Source organism: Leucopleurus acutus (genome assembly GCF_964270905.1).
Source record: "Leucopleurus acutus genome assembly, chromosome: 20".
Lineage (NCBI taxonomy): Eukaryota > Metazoa > Chordata > Mammalia > Artiodactyla > Delphinidae > Leucopleurus > Leucopleurus acutus.
Genome location: NC_139162.1, coordinates 11234396 through 11253378, shown reverse-complemented (window position 1 = coordinate 11253378; position 18983 = coordinate 11234396).

Below are 18983 nucleotides of genomic sequence, written 5' to 3'. Positions count from 1 at the left end.
GACACGGGTTCGAGCCCTGGTCTAGGAAGATCCCACATGCCACGGAGCAACTAGGCCCATGAGCCACAACTACTGAGCCTGCGCGTCTGGAGCCTGTGCTCCACAACAAGAGAGGCCGAGATAGCGAGAGGCCCGCGCACTGCGATGATGAGTGGCCCCCGCTTGCCACGACTAGAGAAAGCCCTCGCACAGAAATAAAGACCCAACACAGCCAAAAAATAAATAAAAGTTTTACCTCCATTTTCTGAAAGATAATTTTACTGGGTAGACACTTCTATATTGACTACTATTTTCTTTTAGTACCTTTTAGAAATAATTAAAAATAGTTGTATTTTGGTTTCCCAGCTATCATTCTTAGTGTTCCTGCTATGAAGGTAATGCGTATTTTTTTTCCGGCTGATTTTTAAGATTTTCCATTTGTCTTTGAATTTTAGCAGTGTTTAGATATGGTTTTCTAGTGATTATCCTGTTCGAGGTTTATATCATTTCTTAAATGTGTAGCTTAATGTTTTTCCCTAATTTTGGAAAACTGAGTGCCATTATATTTTCAAATATTGCTTCTGCCCCATTATTTTTCTCCTCTTTTCTGGAACTACAATTACACATATGTCAGAATTTTACCCAAGTCCAGTATGTCTTTTAAATTCTTTTTAGGGACTTCCCTGGTGGGCCAGTGGTTGAAGACTCCACGCTTCCACTGCAGGGGGTGCGCATTTGATCCCTGGCCGCGGAACTAAGATCCCACATCCCGTGTGGCGTGGCCAAAAACTTAAAAATTAAAAGAAAAATCTTTGTAGTATTTGTCATACTTTTTTCACTCTGCTTCATTCTTGGTATTTTATTCTCACCCTTCCACCTAAACAATCTCTCAAACTACATCTAGCATTTGTCTCAGTTTTGTATGGTTTTATTTCTAGAACTTTCATTGTGTAGTTTATTAGAGTTTCTAGTTCTCTGCCAATTCTCTTATTTTTTTAATGTTTTGGACATTTTAACTATCATTATTTCAAGGTATTCAATCTGATATTTTAGTTGCTTTTCTTCTGCATTTGTTTTTATTATATGGCTTTTTCTTTGGTTCTTAGTCTTTTCTTCTTCTATGTCAAATTCTACTTATTGAATCCTGTATATTTACCTAAAAACATGGAATAAGGATTTACTTCTGCTTCAGGAAGACAGCTGAATTAGAGATGATCTCCTTAATTAATTGGGAATCGAATACATTTTAAATTAGATGTTTCTGTATTAGTGATTGCTGGCTTCTAGTTCACCTATAACCTTGTGTGGAGATACAAGGGACCCAAGAGAAACCCTTACTGATTTCAAGGACCCGTCCTCCTGGGTGAATATAAACTCCATTTTTGCTTCCTTCTCCCATTCCCACAGGACTGTGGAAACATTTTTTTTTTCCTTCTCAGTCTCTTAGCAACTGCTTTTAGAATTGTCATTGCCTTGGGTGGAGAACGGAGCCAAATGCTAGACTCACATCTCTTGGCTTTTTTCTTTTCCTTAGATCTTAGTTCCCCAAATACCCACTGCCTTAAGGGTAGATCTTTTTGTATCTTCAGTTTTGTTTGTTTCTTTTTGTCCAGTTTCTTCCAGTAGTTCTCAAGGCAAAAGTTGGTCTGTCACAAACTAGGCTGCTATTATCAAGAGCCGAACTCCCCTATGCAGATTATAAAAGCTAAAAGAGATTGGATAGAGTGTTGTATTAAGGGAATAAACGGTGCTTTATTAGGGGAAGAGCTCACTGGCTGGTCTTGCCAGTGTCCCTAAATCTCACTCCCTTATCCCCAGACAGTGCGCCAGCCTGCAGAGTTAATCTGATCTGAGTGCTTTGGAAAAAATGTCTCCTGGATATTGATTCACAGATCAGCAAGGTGATAGTAGCTTCCATCTTTGCAAGTATTGTTTGTTGACAATTAAAGCATGACTTATTTCGAGAAAAATAATTTTTTTTCCAAATGGTAGAAGTGTGGATAGTGAAGATAGTAAAAATTTACAGTAAGAATCAGTAAAGCTGCAAAGCAATACATAAAGCATTATGAGATTGTTGGGAGATCTAAAAAAAAATGAGCAGATATAATAATAGTAATATTTTCATAGAGTATATTAACTTCTCCTTGGGGAGAAATAGTGTTACTGTATATAACCAAGGGCATGTTAACCCTGACAAATGAACAGATAAATATAAAAGCAAAGTACAGCAAAAGCAAAACCACACTGGTGCAGTACAAACGTTAAGTTCTGATTTAGGCTGACTTTGCTGAATCCTGGATCTTAAAAAGAATAATAATTGAAATGTAAGGAAATAAATATGTTGTTAAAATTGTGCTTAGAGGGGGACATGGTATCCCCACACTCACACACTCCTCCATCTGGACATACCTCTTCCAGACTCTTGCAGGCAGATGAATAAGAGAAGGTGGGGGGAAAGCATCAGAGTAGAATGGCACCATTCGAGCCATCAGAAGAACTCGTGGCACAATCGATTTTGTATTACATCCAGAAGTCCAAGTCATGTACTAATTCTTTTATATTATAATAAAAAGATGATTCTAACATACGAGAAATGGTGACATAGCTATGCCCAACGTGCTCCTGTTCTAAAAGTTAAAATGATAAGCGGTCTTCACTTTGGAGAAGCTGAGAAAGTGGTAAATTCTGGCTAGAAAGAAGGCAAATGCTATTTATATGTAAAGACAAGCTACAAAAGCTTGTGGTCTGGTTTGACTGATTAAAAATTAATAACAACTATGAAGGCAAACTTGCAGGATTCTCAGGGACTGAGTTCATTCACTTTGTTAGATACTAAGAAAATGTACATATTACAAGGGAACCAGCTGATGCATTAAAAATGAATATCTTCATGTAACTATTATCTTTGTTAAGAAATCAAACATCACCACACTGCACAAACTCCTGCTTAGCTACTATGGGTCATAACCTCCCGCCAAATATAACCACTATCTAGACTTCTAATCCCATTGCTTAGCTGTGACTGTTTATGAAATTTATACAAGTGTACTAACACAACATATTCATGTTTGTGTCTAACTTCCATCGTTCAACATTATGTTTGTGAAATTTGTCCATGGTTGTTCCTTGTAGCATATGTTAAATTCTATTTTCTTATGTATTATTCCATTGTATGCATATACCATAAATTATTTATCCATTCTACAGTCGGTAAGTATTCGAGTTTGAGTTATTGTAAATAATGCTGCTATGAACACGATCATACATCTTTAACGTAGATAGTCTATGCATTTCTTTTGATTCAACCTGGTAGTTGAATGACTGTGTCTTGGAATACCCACACATTAATTGCTTAATATACTGGGGCAAAGAACTGTCCAAGGTGCTAGTAACCATCTTCCTTTCTACCAGCAGAATACAAGTTAACGTTCTTCTCCACCCGAATTTCCAATATACTGCCATCCTTTCAATTCTATCCACTCTGGTAGACATGTGATTTGCATTTTTGGATGCCTAAGGATGTAGAGTATCTTCTTATATACTAATCGGCTTATTGGTTGTTTTCATTTGTGAAATGAGATTTGTTAAAGTTGCTGATCTACTCTGGACATGAGTCCTTTGTTATATACTGCAAATAACTTCACCCACTCTCTGGCTTGCCTTTCTAATCGCTTCTTGGTGTCTTTTAATGACCCAAAGTTCTTAGTGCCCAGAGAATTCTATTATCAAAATTTTCCTATACGATTACTCCTTTTTTTCAAAATGATATTTTATTCATTTTTAAACTGTATATATTTAAGGTAAACAACATGATACACATATCCATAGTGAAATAGCTTTTATACACATATCCATAGTGAAATGCTTAATACATTCAAGCTAATTAGCATATCATCTCGTATAGTTACCACTTCTTTTGTGATGAAAGCACCTGAAATCCACTTCCTAAGAAAATTTCCAGTATTCAACACAGTATTATTAACTATAGTCGTCATGCTGTGCACCAGATCTCTATACTTATTCCTCCCACTTAACTGCAGCTTTGTGCCCTTTCACCAACATCTCTCCCCTCTCTTCATTTTCGTCCCCTCCCTACCCCTGGTAACAATCATTCTGTTCTCTGCTTCTAGGTGTTTAATATTCACAATAGCCAGGATATGGAAACAACCTAAAGGTCTCTCAACAGATGAATGGACACACACACACACACACTCACTCACATGCAATGGAGTATTATTCAGCCTTAAGAAACAGTGAGATCCTCTAAGTAGACATTTCTCCAAAGAAGACATACAGATGGCCAAAAAGCACACAAAAAGATGCTCAACATTACTAATTTTTCAGAGAAACGCAAATCAAAACTACAATGAGGGACTTCCCTGGTGGTCCAGTGGGTAAGACTCTATGCTCTCAGTGCACAGGGCCCAGGTTCGATCCCTGGTCGGGGAACTAGATCCCACGTGCATGCCGCAACTAAGAGTCCACATGCCACAACTAAGAAGTCTGCATGCCACAACTAAAAGATCCCACATGCTACAACAAAGATCCCACATGCTGCAACTAAGACCCAGAGCAGCCAAAGTAAAAAATAAATAAAAATAAATAAGCAAATAAATAAATAAGGAAATTAAAAAAAAATACAATGAGGTAGCACCTCACACTGGTCAGAATGGCCATCATCAAAAAGTCTACAAACAACAAATGCTGGAGAGGGTGTGGAGAAAAGGGAAACCTCTTCACTGTTGGTGGGAATGTAAATTGGTACAACCACTATGGAGAACAGTATGGAGGTTCCTTAAAAATAGAACTACCATATCATCCAGCAACGCCACTCCTGGGCATATATCTGGAGGAAAACATAATTCAAAAAGATACATGCACCCCAATGTTCATAGCAGCACTATTCACAATAGCCAGGACATGGAAGCAACCTAAATGTCCATTGACAGAGGACTGGATAAAGAAGATGTGGTACATATACACAATGGAATACTACTCAGCCATAAAAAAGAGCGAAATAATGCCATTTGCAGCAACATGGATGGACCTAGAACTTATCATACTAAATGAAGTAAGTCAGAGAAAGACAAATATCATATAATATCATTCATATGTGGAATCTAATTTTTTAAAAAATGATACAAATGAACTTATTTACAAAACAGAAACAGACTCACAGATTTCAAAAACAAACTTACAGTCACCAAAGGGGAAATGAGGGAGCGGGGGAGGGATAAATTAGGACCTTGGGATTAACATACACACACTACTATATATAAGATAGATAACCAACACGGACCTACTGTAGAGCACAGGGAACTCAATAGTCTGTGATAACCTGTATGAGAAAAGAATCCGAAAAAGAATGGATATATGTATATGTATAACTGAATCACTATGCTGTACACCTGAAACTAACACAACATTGTAAATCAACTCTACTCCAATAAAATTTTAAAAAAAGGATGAGGAAAATACAACAACAAAAAAACCTAGGGAGATCCTGCCATTTGCCAACAACATGGATGAACCTTGAAGACAATATAATTCCTGCTTTTTGCATCCAATTTAAGAAAATATTGCCTACTCCCAAATCATGAAGGAATTTTTATGGATTGCAGCTGTCTGTGGAAATTCTCTAACTTATCATCTTTCCTCTTGATATAGATCACAGTTTTAAACTTTTTTTCTGCTTACTTCAAAATAAGGATGATCACTGGCTCTTCTTCTACTGGTGTTATTTTCCTGGACCTGTTGCTTTGTTCACCTCTTAATTGCTTTGAATTAAGTGCAGTCCATTTTGCATGAAAACGTTTACCGGCTGTAGGTGATGCAATATTCCTCCAGGGAACTAGGTCTTAAATTTGTGCACCTAGTTAATTTTGGCATCACCTCATGATGCCCTTAAGCAGGACTTGCAGAGATTCAAGAGTGGGTTTAGGTTTTTGTAAGACCTGGTCTATTTTCTGGTTACTCTTCCAAGAGATTGTTTATCAGGATCCCTTCCTTCTTAGGGGCCTAGGTCTCAATTTTTTCACCTTCTTGTGCTGTGAATCTGCAAACATCTCTCAGTATCTTAGACATTTAGGGGCCAATCTCTGCCTTTTGCCCTACGATGCTTTTGCACTGACAAACCACTTTGAGATGAAAACTGGAGCAGAGTTAAGTGTGTTTTGCTCCTCTCCCCTTCACTGCAGGATTTGGTCCTTCAGGTCCTGGTTGCTTTGAAAGAGCTGATCCCCAATGTCTGACTCTCTCACCTGTAAGTCAGTCAGAAACACTCATTAGCAGCTACTTTCTGCTCTGGTTTCTGCTCAGCTTTTCCACATCCTGCCCCCTGCTGTTTAACCATCTACAAATGCCTGGACTAAAAAGGCAGAGGATGTTGGGCGCGCCTCCAGTGGCTTTTCCTTCTCTCCAGGTTCTTGGCTCCACAGTTCTAACTGCCTTGGTACCTTCCAAATGTGTTTTTTATTGCATTTACCTTCTCTAGTGTTCTTGGCATTCCGTTGGGTCAGCTGCGAACTAATGCATCACAGCCAGAAGCAGAAATCTTCAAATACCACACTCTTGAGTCCAAAAATAAAACCGTAAAAGTGAAAGGAAATGACTGATAGGACAAAATTACCGTCAAGCTAAACTATTTAAGTAAATGTATGACCATTACTTCAAACGAGATTATTTGCTGATTTGCTAATTCAAATGTCTCATGGATTTATATTCACTTGGCCCCTCAAGATTCCAACATGTAAGATGTAATTTGGAAACTATTAGCATATATTGAATCCAACTGAATATATATTTATTTCACTTAAACTAAAATCTGAAGAATATCATACCCTTACCACAGAAAGCACTTTAATGATTAGCTGTAGCAGTAGCTGGTATTTACTGTACACAAGCACTTTAATCCACATGTTCATTAAATACACAAAAGGATCACTGTTATTTATATTTTTGAAATGAGGCAACAGGCAGAAAGAGAAAAGAAACTTGTTCAAAGCCCACACTGTGTTAAGCGGAGAAGCCAGAATTCCAACGAAAGTGTATTTGATTCCAAAGCCCAAAGGTATATCTGAAAGCAGCTCTTTTGCCCCTTTCCTGTTTATCCATTTCTGTCCTCCTCTAACCTTCAAAGAACCTAATTATAGGAATGAGATGACTAAGCAACTGAAACTAACTCCTGCCTTATGCTTTCCTGAATGTACACCATGCCTTGCCTAACCTGTTGATTCTTTCCCTAGACAAAAAGAAGAATGAAAAATTAAGTAGTTAATGACGAACTCTCTACCCCTAACAGCCCTCTTAGCAATCCTGCAGGCAGATCACACAGGCAAGATAACATCTGAAGACAGACTCAGCCAGTCTGCATGCAATGGAGAATGATGTAGAATCCAACCTCCTCCCCTGATGACTCACTGAGATCCTTCCCACCCCTCCATTTTTCCCTTTATAAACTTTCATGGCTGAGCAGAATCTTTCGAATTGGTCTCAGGACATGAGTCCACCTTCTCCCAGATTGCTGGCTTTTCTGATTAAAGCAACCTTCCTTTCTACTGACACTTGCCTCTCGAATTATTGGCTTTTGAGCAGCAAGTAGCTGGACCTGAGTTCGGTAACACATTCATTGTATATGCTGGTCAATAAATTTAGCCTGAGCTATATTTGGAGGATAAAATACTGACTATGAATATAAATATAAAGATGGAATGCTTCAATGAAGTCCCCTGGTAAAAGAAACGCTAGCCTTCCTAGTGTTGTATGTAAGAACAAAAAGGACAAATGAAGCAAATGCTTTCACCTCTGCTCATCAGATTCACCGAGTCTTTACACGCCTCTAATAGTCTGAGGCCCCCACTGGGAAAGCCAGCTCTGATTACATAAGCTTCACCAGGAGCTACAGCTGTCCTTGTGTCCAGGCTTGTTAGTTCAATAATGTGGAAGTGAATATGAAGGCTGTAGGGACCCCAGTGATGATAATATTCTTGGACTTTGGGATGTTATTAACAAATAAGTTGTCTGCAGGAGAGGAAATCACAGTGTGATCATACCTAATCAATGTAAGAATTAAAAACAGGCTAACATGTGGAGAGGCACAGATGTAGATATTAGGATAGCCTGCCGTTTAGCCTGACAGTCACTGGATTCAAGGTCAGGACGAGTGTGCTAGGGTTTATTTTCGTCTTCTTTTCCATCATTTTCACTGAACGTGGGCAAAGCTAGAAAATCTTCCTGCATGAATGCAGAGAAAGAGTTCTCTTTTGCTTCCACGCTAAACAGAGACAGAAGTGGGACCACTTCCTGGACAACAAAGAACTGACATATAAATAAAATCACCACTCGCTTAGTACCTTAATGACCAGAAAACATTTTGGGGTATCTTCATAATACCGTAATCTACTCAGTAATCTCTCTACTCCAGCTTTTTAAATGCGTTAACAGAGCATTTAATGCATCTCTCAACCCCATCCCAGTGTCTACTAGCCAAGAGAAATACTTTATTTATTTATTTATTTTTGGCTGTGCTGTGTGGCATGCAGGATCTTACTTCCCCAATGAGGGAGCGAACTTGTGCCCCATGCAGTGGAAGTGCAGAGTCCTAACCATTGGACCACTAGAGAATTCCCTAGAAATTCTTTACAAAACTGGAGTTAAGCACTTCCAAACAGGTAGTAAGACTGGAGCTATATAAGGAATTAAAAATACATAAAATTCGAAAGACCTTCAAGATGGCGGAAGGGTAAGACGTGGAGATCACCTTCCTCCCCACAAATACATCAGAAATACTTCTACATGTGGAACAACTCCTACAGAACACCTACTGAACGCTGGCAGAAGACCTCAGACCTCCCAAAAGGCAAGAAACTACCCATGTACCTGGTAGGGCAAAAGAAACAAGAAAACACAGAGACAAAAAAAAATAAGGACGGGACCTGCACCAGTGGGAGGGAGCTGTGAATGAGGAAACGTTTCCACACACTAGGAAGCCCCTTCACTGACGGAGACGGGGTGGGGGGGTGGGCAGGGGGGAAGCTTCGGAGCCACGGAGGGGAGTATAGCAATAGGGTTGCAGAGGGCAAAGCGGAGAGATTCCCGCACAGAGGATCGGTGCCAAACAGCACTCACGGGCCTGAAAGGCTTGTCTGCTCACCTGCCGGGGTGGGTTGGGGCTGGGAGCTGAGGCTCCGGCTTCAGAGGTCAGATCCCAGGGAGAGGACGGGGGTTGGCTGCGTGAACACAGCCTGAAGGGGGCTAGTGTGCCACAGCTAGCCGGGAGGGAGTCCGGGAAAAAGTCTGGAACTGCCTAGGAGGCAAGAGACCATTGTTTCAGGGTGCACGAGGAGAGGGGATTCAGAGCACTGCCTAAACGAGCTCCAGAGACGGGCGCGAGCCACGGCTATCAGCATGGACCCCAGAGACGGGCATGACACGCTAAGGCTGCTGCTGCCGCCACCAAGAAGCCTGTGCGCGAGCACACGTCACTGTCCACACCTGCCCTCCCGGGAACCTGTGCAGCCCACCACTGCCAGGGTCCCGTGATCCAGGGACAACTTCCCCAGGAGAACACACAGCACGCCTCAGGCTGTTGCAATGTCAGGCCAGCTTCTGCCACTGCAGGCCCGCCCCGCATTCCATACCCCTCCCTCCCCACGGCCAGAGTGAGCCAGAGCCCCCTAATTAGCTTCTACTTTAACCCCGTCCTGTCTCAGCGAAGAACAGATGCCCTCAGGCGACCTACATGCAGAGGTGGGGCCAAATCCAAAGCTGAACCCCAGGAGCTGTGTGAACAAAGAAGAGAAAGGGAAATCTCTCCCAGCAGCCTCAGGATCAGTGGATTAAATCTCCACAATCAATTTGGTGTACCCTGCATCCTTGGAAAGCCTGAAGAGACAATAAATCATCCCAGAATTGAGGTGGTGGACATTGGGAGCAATGATATCTATATATGTTTTTCCTTTTTCTATTTTTGTGAGTGTGTATGTCTATGCTTCCTTGTGTGATTTTTCTCTGTATAGCTTTGTTTTTCCATTTGTCCTAGGGTTCTGTCTGTCCGTTTTTGTTTTTTTTTCTTAGTATAGTATTAAGACTTGTTATCATTGGTGCATTTGTTTTCCGGTTTGGTTGCTCTATTCTTTCTTTCTTTTTTAATTACTTTAAATTTTTTTTATTTTTAATAACTATTTTTTATTTTAATAACTTTATTTTTTTATTATTATATTTCTTTCTTTTTTTCCTTCTCCCTTTTCTTCTGAGCCGTGTGGCTGAAAAGGTCTTGGGGCTCCAACTGGGTGTCAGGCCTGTGCCTCTGAGGTGGGAGAGCTGAGTTCAGGACATTGGTCCACCAGAGACCTCCCAACTCCATGTAATATCAAATGGCGAAAGCTCTCCCAGAGATCTCCATCTCAATGCTAAGTCCCAGCTCCACTCAACGACCAGCAAGCTACAGTGCTGGACACCCTATGCCAAACAAATAGCAAGGCAGGAACACAACCCCACCCATTAGCGGAAAGACTGCCTAAAATCATAATAGGGTCACAGACACCTCAAAAAAAACCACTGGATGCAGACCTGCACACCAGAAAGACAAGATCCAGCCTCATCCACCAGAACACAGGCACTAGTCCCCTTCAGCAGGAAGCTTACACAACCCACTGAACCAACCTTACCCTCTGGGGGCAGACACCAAAAACAACAAGAACTACGAACCTGCAGCCTGTGAAAACGAGACCACAAACACATAAGTTGAGCAAAATGAAAAGACAGAGAAACACGCAGCGGATGAAGGAGCAAGGTAAAAACCCACCAGACCAAACAAATGAAGAGGAAATAGGCAGTCTACCTGAAAAAGAATTCAGAGTAATGATAGGAAAGATGATCCAAAATCTTGGAAATAGAACGGAGAAAATACAAGAAACATTGAACAAGGACCTAGAAGAACTAAAGAGCAAACAAACAATGATGAACAACACAATAAATGATATTAAAAATTCTCTAGGAGGAATCAATAGCAGAATAACTGAGGCAAAAGAACGGATAAGTGACCTGGAAGATAAAATAGTGGAAATAACTACTGCAGAGCAGAATAAAGAAAAAAGAATGAAAAGAATTGAGGACGATCTCAGAGACCTCCGGGATAACATTAAACGCACCAACATTCGAATTATAGGCGTCCCAGAAGAAGAAGAGAAAAAGAAAGGGACTGCGAAAATATTTGAAGAGATCAAAGTTGAAAACTTCCCTAATATGGGAAAGGAAATAGTTAATCAAGTCCAAGAAGCACAGAGAGTCCCATACAGGGTAAATCCAAGGAGAAACACACCAAGACACATAGTAATCAAACTATCAAAAATTAAATACAAGAAAAAATATTAAAAGCAGCAACAGAAAAGCAACAATTAACATAAAAGGGAATCCCCATAAGGTTAACAGCCAATCTTTCAGCGGAAACTCCGCAAGCCAGAAGAGACTGGCAGGACATATTTTAAGTGATGAAGGAGAAAAACCTACAACCAAGATTACTCTACCCAGCAAGGATCTCATTCAGAGTCGACGGAAAATTAAAATCTTTACAGACAAGCAAAAGCGAAGAGAATTCAGCACCGCCAAGCCAGCTTTACAACAAATGCTAAAGGAACCCCTCTAGGCAGGAAACACAAGAGAAGGAAAAGACCTACAATAACAAACACAAGACAATTAAGAAAATGGTAATAGGAACATACATATCGATAATTACCTTAAATGTTAATGGATTAAATGTGGCAACCAAAAGACAGAGACTGGTTGAATGGATACAAAAACAAGACAGGTATATATGCTATCTACCAGAAACCCACTTCAGACCTAGGGACACATACAGACTGAAAGTGAGGGGATGGAAAAAGATATTCCATGCAAATGGAAATCAAGAGAAAGCTGCAGTAGCGATTCTCATATCAGACAAAACAGACTTTAAAATAAAGACTATTACAAGACATAAAGAAGGATGCTACATAATGATCAGGGATCAATCCAAGAAGAAGATATAACAGTTGTAAATATTTATGCACGCAACGTAGGAGCACCTCAATACATAAGGCAAATGCTAACAGCCATAAAAGGGGAAATTGACAGTAACACAATCATAGTAGGGAACTTTAACAACCCACTTGCAACAATGGACAGATCATCCAAAATGAAAATAAATAAGGAAACACAAGCTTTAAATGATACGTTAAAAAAGATGGACTCAATTGATATTTATAGGACATTCCATCCAAAACAACAGAATACACTTTCTTCGCAAGTGCTCATGGAACATTCTCCAGGATAGATCATATCTTGAGTCACAAATCAAGCCTTGGTAAATTTAAGAAAATTGAAATCATATCAAGTAACTTTTCCAACCACAACACTATGAGACTAAATATCAATTACAGGAAAAAAATCTGTAAAAAATACAAACACATGGAGGCTAAACAGTACACTACTTAATAACCAAGAGAACCCTGAAGAAATCAAAGAGGAAATCAAAAAATACCTAGAAACAAATGACAATGAAAACACGACAACCCAAAACCTACGGGATGCAGCAAAAGCAGTTCTAAGAGAAAAGTATATAGCAATACAATCTTACCTCAAGAAACATCTCAAATAAACAACCTCACCTTACACCTAAAGCAATTAGAGAAAGAAGAACAAAAAAACCCCAAAGTTAGCAGAAGGAAAGAAATCATAAAGATCAGATCAGAAATAAATGAAAAAGAAATGAAGGAAACAATAGCAAAGGTCAATAAAACTAAAAGCTGGTTCTTTGAGAAGATAAACAAAATTGATAAACCATTAGCCAGATTCATCATGAAAAAAAGGGAGAAGACTCAAATCAATAGACTTAGAAATGAAAAAGGAGAAGTAACAACTGACACTGCAGAAATACAAAGGATCATGAGAGATTACTAGAAGGAACGATATGCCAATAGAATGGACAATCTGGAAGAAAAGGACAAATTCGTAGAGAAGCACAACCTTCTGAAACAGAACCAGGAAGAAACCAAAAATATAAACAGACCAATCACAAGCACTGACATTGAAACTGTGATAAAAAATCTTCCAAGAAACAAAAGCCCAGGACCAGATGGCTTCACAGGCTAATTCTATCGAACATTTAGAGAAGAGCTAACACCTATCCTTCTCAAACTCTTCCAAAATACAGCAGAGGGAGGAACACTCCCAAACTCATTCTACGAGGCCACCATCACCCTGATGCCAAAACCAGACAAAGATGTCACAAAGAAAGAAAACTACAGGCCAATATCACTGATGCACATAGATGCAAAAATCCTCAACAAAATACTAGCAAACAGAATCCAACAGCACATGAAAAGGATCATACACCATGATCAAGTGGGGTTTATTCCAGGAATGCAAGGATTCTTCAATATATGCAAATCAATCAATGTGATAAACCATATTGACAAATTGAAGGAGAAAAACCATACGATCATCTCAATAGATGTAGAAAAAGCTTTCGACAAAATTCAACACCCATTTATGATAAAAACCTTCCAGAAGGTAGGCATAGAGAGAACTTACCTCAACATAATAAAGGCCATATATGACAAATCCACAGCCAACATCATTCTCAGTGGTGAGAAACTGAAACCACTTCCTCTAAGATCAGGAACAAGACAAGGTTGCCCATTCTCACCACTATTATTCAACATAGTTTTGGAAGTTTTAGACACAGCAATCAGAGAAGAAAAGAAATAAAAGGAATACAACTCAGAAAAGAAGAAGCAAAGCTGTCACTGTTTGCAGATGACATGATACTCTACGAAGAGAATCCTAATGACGCTAACAGAAAACTACTAGAGCTAATCAATGATTTACTTTGGTAAAGTAGCAGGATACAAAATTAATGCACAGAAATCTCCTGCATTCCTATACACTAATGATGAAAAATCTGAAAGAGAAATTAAGGAAACACTCCCATTTACCATTGCAACAAAAAGAATAAAATACCTAGGAATAAGCCTACCTAAGGAGACAAAAGACCTGCATGCAGAAAACTATAAGACACTGATGAAAGAAATTAAAGATGATACAAACAGATGGAGAGATATACCATATTCTTGGACTGGAACAATCAACGTTGTGACAATGACTATACTACCCAAGGCAATCTATAGATTCAATGCAATCCCTATCAAACTACCAATCGTATTTTTCACAGAACCACCACAAAAATTTTCACAATTTGTATGGAAACACAAAACAGCCCAAATAGCCAAAGCAATCTTGAGAAAGAAAAACGGAGCTGGAGGAATCAGGCTCCCTGACTTCAGACTATAATACAAAGCTACAGTAATCATGACAGTACGGTACTGGCATAAAAACAGAAATATAGATCAATGGAACAGGATAGAGAGCCCAGAGATAAACCCACACACATATGATCACCTTATCTTTGATAAAGGAGACAAGAATATACAATGGAGAAAAGACAGCCTGTTCAGTAAGTGGTGCTGGGAAGACTGGACAGCTACATGTAAAAGAATGAAATTAGAACACTCCCTAACACCATACACAAAAATAAATTCAAAATGGATTAAAGACCTAAATGTAAGGCCAGACACCCTAAAACTCTCAGAGGAAAACACAGGAAAAACACTCTTTGACAAATCACAGCAAGATCCGTTTTGACCCACCTTCTAGAGAAATGGATTAAAAAAAACAAAAATAAACAAATGGGACCTAATGAAATTTAAAAGCTTGTGCACAGCAAAGGAAACCATAAACAAGACAAAAAGACAACCCTCTGAATGGGAGAAAATATTTGCAAATGAAGCAACAGACAAAGGATTAATCTCCAAAATGTACAATCTCCAAAATGTACATGTAGCTCAATATCAAAAAAACAAAGAACCCAATCCAAAAATGGGCAGAAGACCTAAATAGACATTTCTCCAAAGAAGATATACAGATTGCCAACAAACACATGAAAGAATGCTCAACATCACTAATCATCAGAGAAATGCAAATCAAAACTACAATGAGGTATCATCTCACACCACTCAGAATGGCCATCATCAAAAAATCTAGAAACAATAAATCCTGGAGAGGGTGTGGAGAAAAGGGAACACTCTTGCACTGCTGGTGGGAATGTAAATTGACACAGCCACTATGGAGAACAGTATGGAGGTTCCTACAAAGCTAAAAATAGAACTACTATATGACCTAGCAATTCCACTACTGGGCATATACCTTGAGAAAACCATAATTCAAGAAGAGTCATGTACCACAGTGTTCATAGCAGCACTGTTTACAATAGCCAGGACATGGAAGCAACCTAAGTGTCCATCAACAGATGAATGGATAAAGAAGATGTGGCACATATATACAATGGAATATTCCTCAGCCATAAAAAGAAACGAAATTGAGTTTTTTGTAGTGAGGGGGATGGACCTAGAGTCTGTCATATAGAGTGAAGGAAGTCAGAAGGAGAAAAACAAATAATGTATGCTAACACATATATATGGAATCAAAGGGAAAAAAAGTGGTTATGAGGAACCAAGGGGCAGCACAAGAATAAAGACACAGATGTAGAGAACGGACTTGAGGACACGGGGATGGGGAGGGGTAAGCTGGGATGAAGTGAGAGAGTGGCACTGACATATATAGAGTACCAAATGTAAAATAGATAGCTAGTGGGAAGCAGCTGCATTGCACAGGGAGATCAGCTCGGTGCTTTGTGACCACCTACAGGGGTGGGATAGGGAGGGTGGGAGGGAGACGCAAGAGGGAGGAGATATGGGGATATACGTATATGTATAGCTGATTCACTTTGTTATAAAGCAGAAACTAATACACCACTGTAAAGCAATTATACTCCAGTAAAATGTTCAGTATATATACATATAATTCCATCTCCAAAAAATATAGCCTCTGGTGTAAAATGAATGCTGTATTTAGTTGAATTTGTCTCTTTTTGCCTCAAAGTGATGGTTTCTTGTTGTACTGTTCCTGTGAAACACTTTGGTGGGTCTTAAAATTATATTTTTCGCTTTACTTCATACATATATTAAGATTTAATTTTCTTTTTTTTTTGGCAAGAAACATTAAAGGTGCTTGAGAAATGATTCATTGAAAGCAATTACAAATAATCTTTGAGAATAACCAACAGGCTGTCAGGCTGGTTGTGCTGTAGTCCATCTTTCAGAGGTGAACTGAATCTTTCCTCGTGTTTCAATTTACACGCATGTTTTGGCAGAATACTATCAATACATCGGTAATATCTTGTCCTTCTTCGCGGATCGTACCATGAGGCACCTCTCACTTCCTCTTATTAATGGTCATGCTAACTTTGATCATTTGGTTAAAGTGGTGTCCACCAGATTTCTCTACCTAAAAGGTGTTCTGTTCCTATTTTTACTAATAAGTGGCCTGTGGTGAGAAATTTTGATACTGCATTAATGTCCTGTTGAAGTTTTCACCTAAGGGTTGTAACAACCGTCGATACGTTGTTAGTTCTATGTTATTTTCAAGACGGTGGCTTTTCCGTAGTCCTCCTACATTTATAGAATTGTCATTCTACTGAAAGAAAGCTTTCCCTCTCCTCGCGTTTGTCTTTTTGCTGATGTTGTTCAATAATGAAAGAACCCTTTTGTAAAGAGGGGCTAATATTATTATTCTGACAAATTTTAAAAGCATGAGCCACAAAACTCCGTGATGTTTGACGCCAGTCGCTCAGGAAATTTGGTGCAAGAACCTGTGCCAAGCAGAGTGTGCTTGAAGATTGTTGGCACAAAATCCTTTCCATCTCTTGGTGCACATTTGGTTGGCACATGGAAGGCTTTTTCAGTGAGTGCCAGCTCTTGAAACATTTGCATGACCTGCGAAGAATATGCCAGAAATGTGGAGAGGCCGAGGATTCCCAGTCGGAAACCCCACATTCAGAATTGTGCTTTTCTGTGTCTGGGTCTGTATGTGGCTACTGATAAGAGGAGATGATGCCCTGCTTTTCTCAGCCAGGGAACCAACATGTTTCTCTTTCCAGTTCTGACCAGTTACCTCTATATTTTAAATACGAATTTACAAATATAAATATATATGTTAATTAAATCTATTTAAAAGCTCTTTATATGTATATATACATATATATACACACACATATATATGTATGTGTGTGTGTGTGTGTGTGTGTGGTCCGCGGGCCTCTCACTGTTGTGGCCTCCCCCGTTGCGGAGCACAGGCTCGGACGCGCAGGCTCAGCGGCCATGGCTCACGGGCCCAGCCGCTCCGCCGCATGTGGGATCCTCCCGGACCGGGGCACGAACCCGTGTCCCCTGCATCGGCAGGCGGACTCTCAACCACTGCGCCACCAGGGAAGCCCCTAAAGCTCTTTATATTTTTAGATGCTTTGACTTAACAGTGTTTTGCAAACTTTCTAGCTTTATAAAAGTCTTTTGATTGTGACAACTAAACAATTATATAAGGTATAAATAATAGCTTACCCATTGTATATTTTACATGAATTTAGTTGCCCTCAAACTCTAGAAGCAGCTAGAGTTACTGGCATCAAATCTCGACTTATTGGATGATGTCTTCAATTTTCTCATAGAAAATATTTTTTATACACCATGAAAGTAGGATGAATATTAGGAAGAGTGCATTTTGCTAAAAAGTAACCTCCCTTATAAACACAAAAGGTTATTTATTTTAAGCTTTAAAATAAACATTCAGGCTAAACTATGTATGGTTTTCTCAACTAAGGCAGATGAAATATTTTTTGAAATCAGCAAGGAAGATTTTTAGATAGTTGTTCGTTTTCTTTCCTAAGGATGATAGCTCTGCAGTCTAGAAATATGCAACGTAAAAGTCATCCTTATTTAGCCTTGAAACTTCAATAGAGACATAATATACGCTAGTAGTTAAAAGGTAGCAACTTAGCGTGGGAGCCAGCTGAATGGAAGAGTGAGAAATGAACCAAACCCAGTTTAGAGATACCAAGTAGACGATGATGACCTCTGTTATGGATACAGATTCCCCCACCAGCCTCTGAATGTCCTCCCTGTTGCTGAAGGGTTTGAAGTGAATCATTATCCAAGTCAAAGATGGCCATGAGAAAATAAAGAAGGGAACAAAATTATGTAGCAATTTGTTTCGACAATATTTTGCTTTTCCAGCTCCTCACGTCTATGAAGTCCCTCACAGAATACAGAACAACGCAAAGGAGAGGAACAAGTTACATTTCAGAGGTGTGGAATCAGCGTGTTTTGGCTATCATGGGAACGAAATGATATACAGGATGATTATCTGGCATGGTTAAGTTTCTTAAGTGATCGGAACTACCATTTCACCAAGGCAAGTTCATTACAGCAATGACTCCAAAAATGGACAGATCATTTTCCACGACTACATTAGCCAGTCTGCAGAAACTCAGCCATTTATTCTATTGTGTGTAAAGGCAGGTCTGGTCAAGGTGTGTTTATCATCCACTGGCAGAGACATCCTCTACATAACCTCAAGATACAAATTCATTTGTAATTGAAAACTGCTCAATGCCAAATGAAAAGAAAGCAAATTTGTTTTGTGAGTGTTCCAAATATAATAGTCTTCCAAAATATTCATGGCTAGAGAGCACTGGATTCCATGGTAATATCCTGATGCTAGAGAATTATAGTAATAAGAACAGCAAATATTATTGACCATTTTACTATATACCAGGCTCTGTGCTAAGCTTTCTGAAGACCGAAATTTATGAATTTCTCCCAATAACTCTTTTGTGTTAGGATCTAGATTCCAAGGAAAAAATCTGAGGTTTAAGAAGGCTAGGTTATGTACCCAAGGTCATTCAGGAAAACTAAATTTTCATATTTGTAACTGCCAAGGTAACGGATAAAACATGTTAAATGACTAAGCATCTGTTTCTTCTTTTTTCCTAAAAATTAACCTATGTATTTAAGATGCCAACATCTAGTTATTTTTTCATTGCATACTGTCTGGAAAATAAAAACAAACATTTGTTT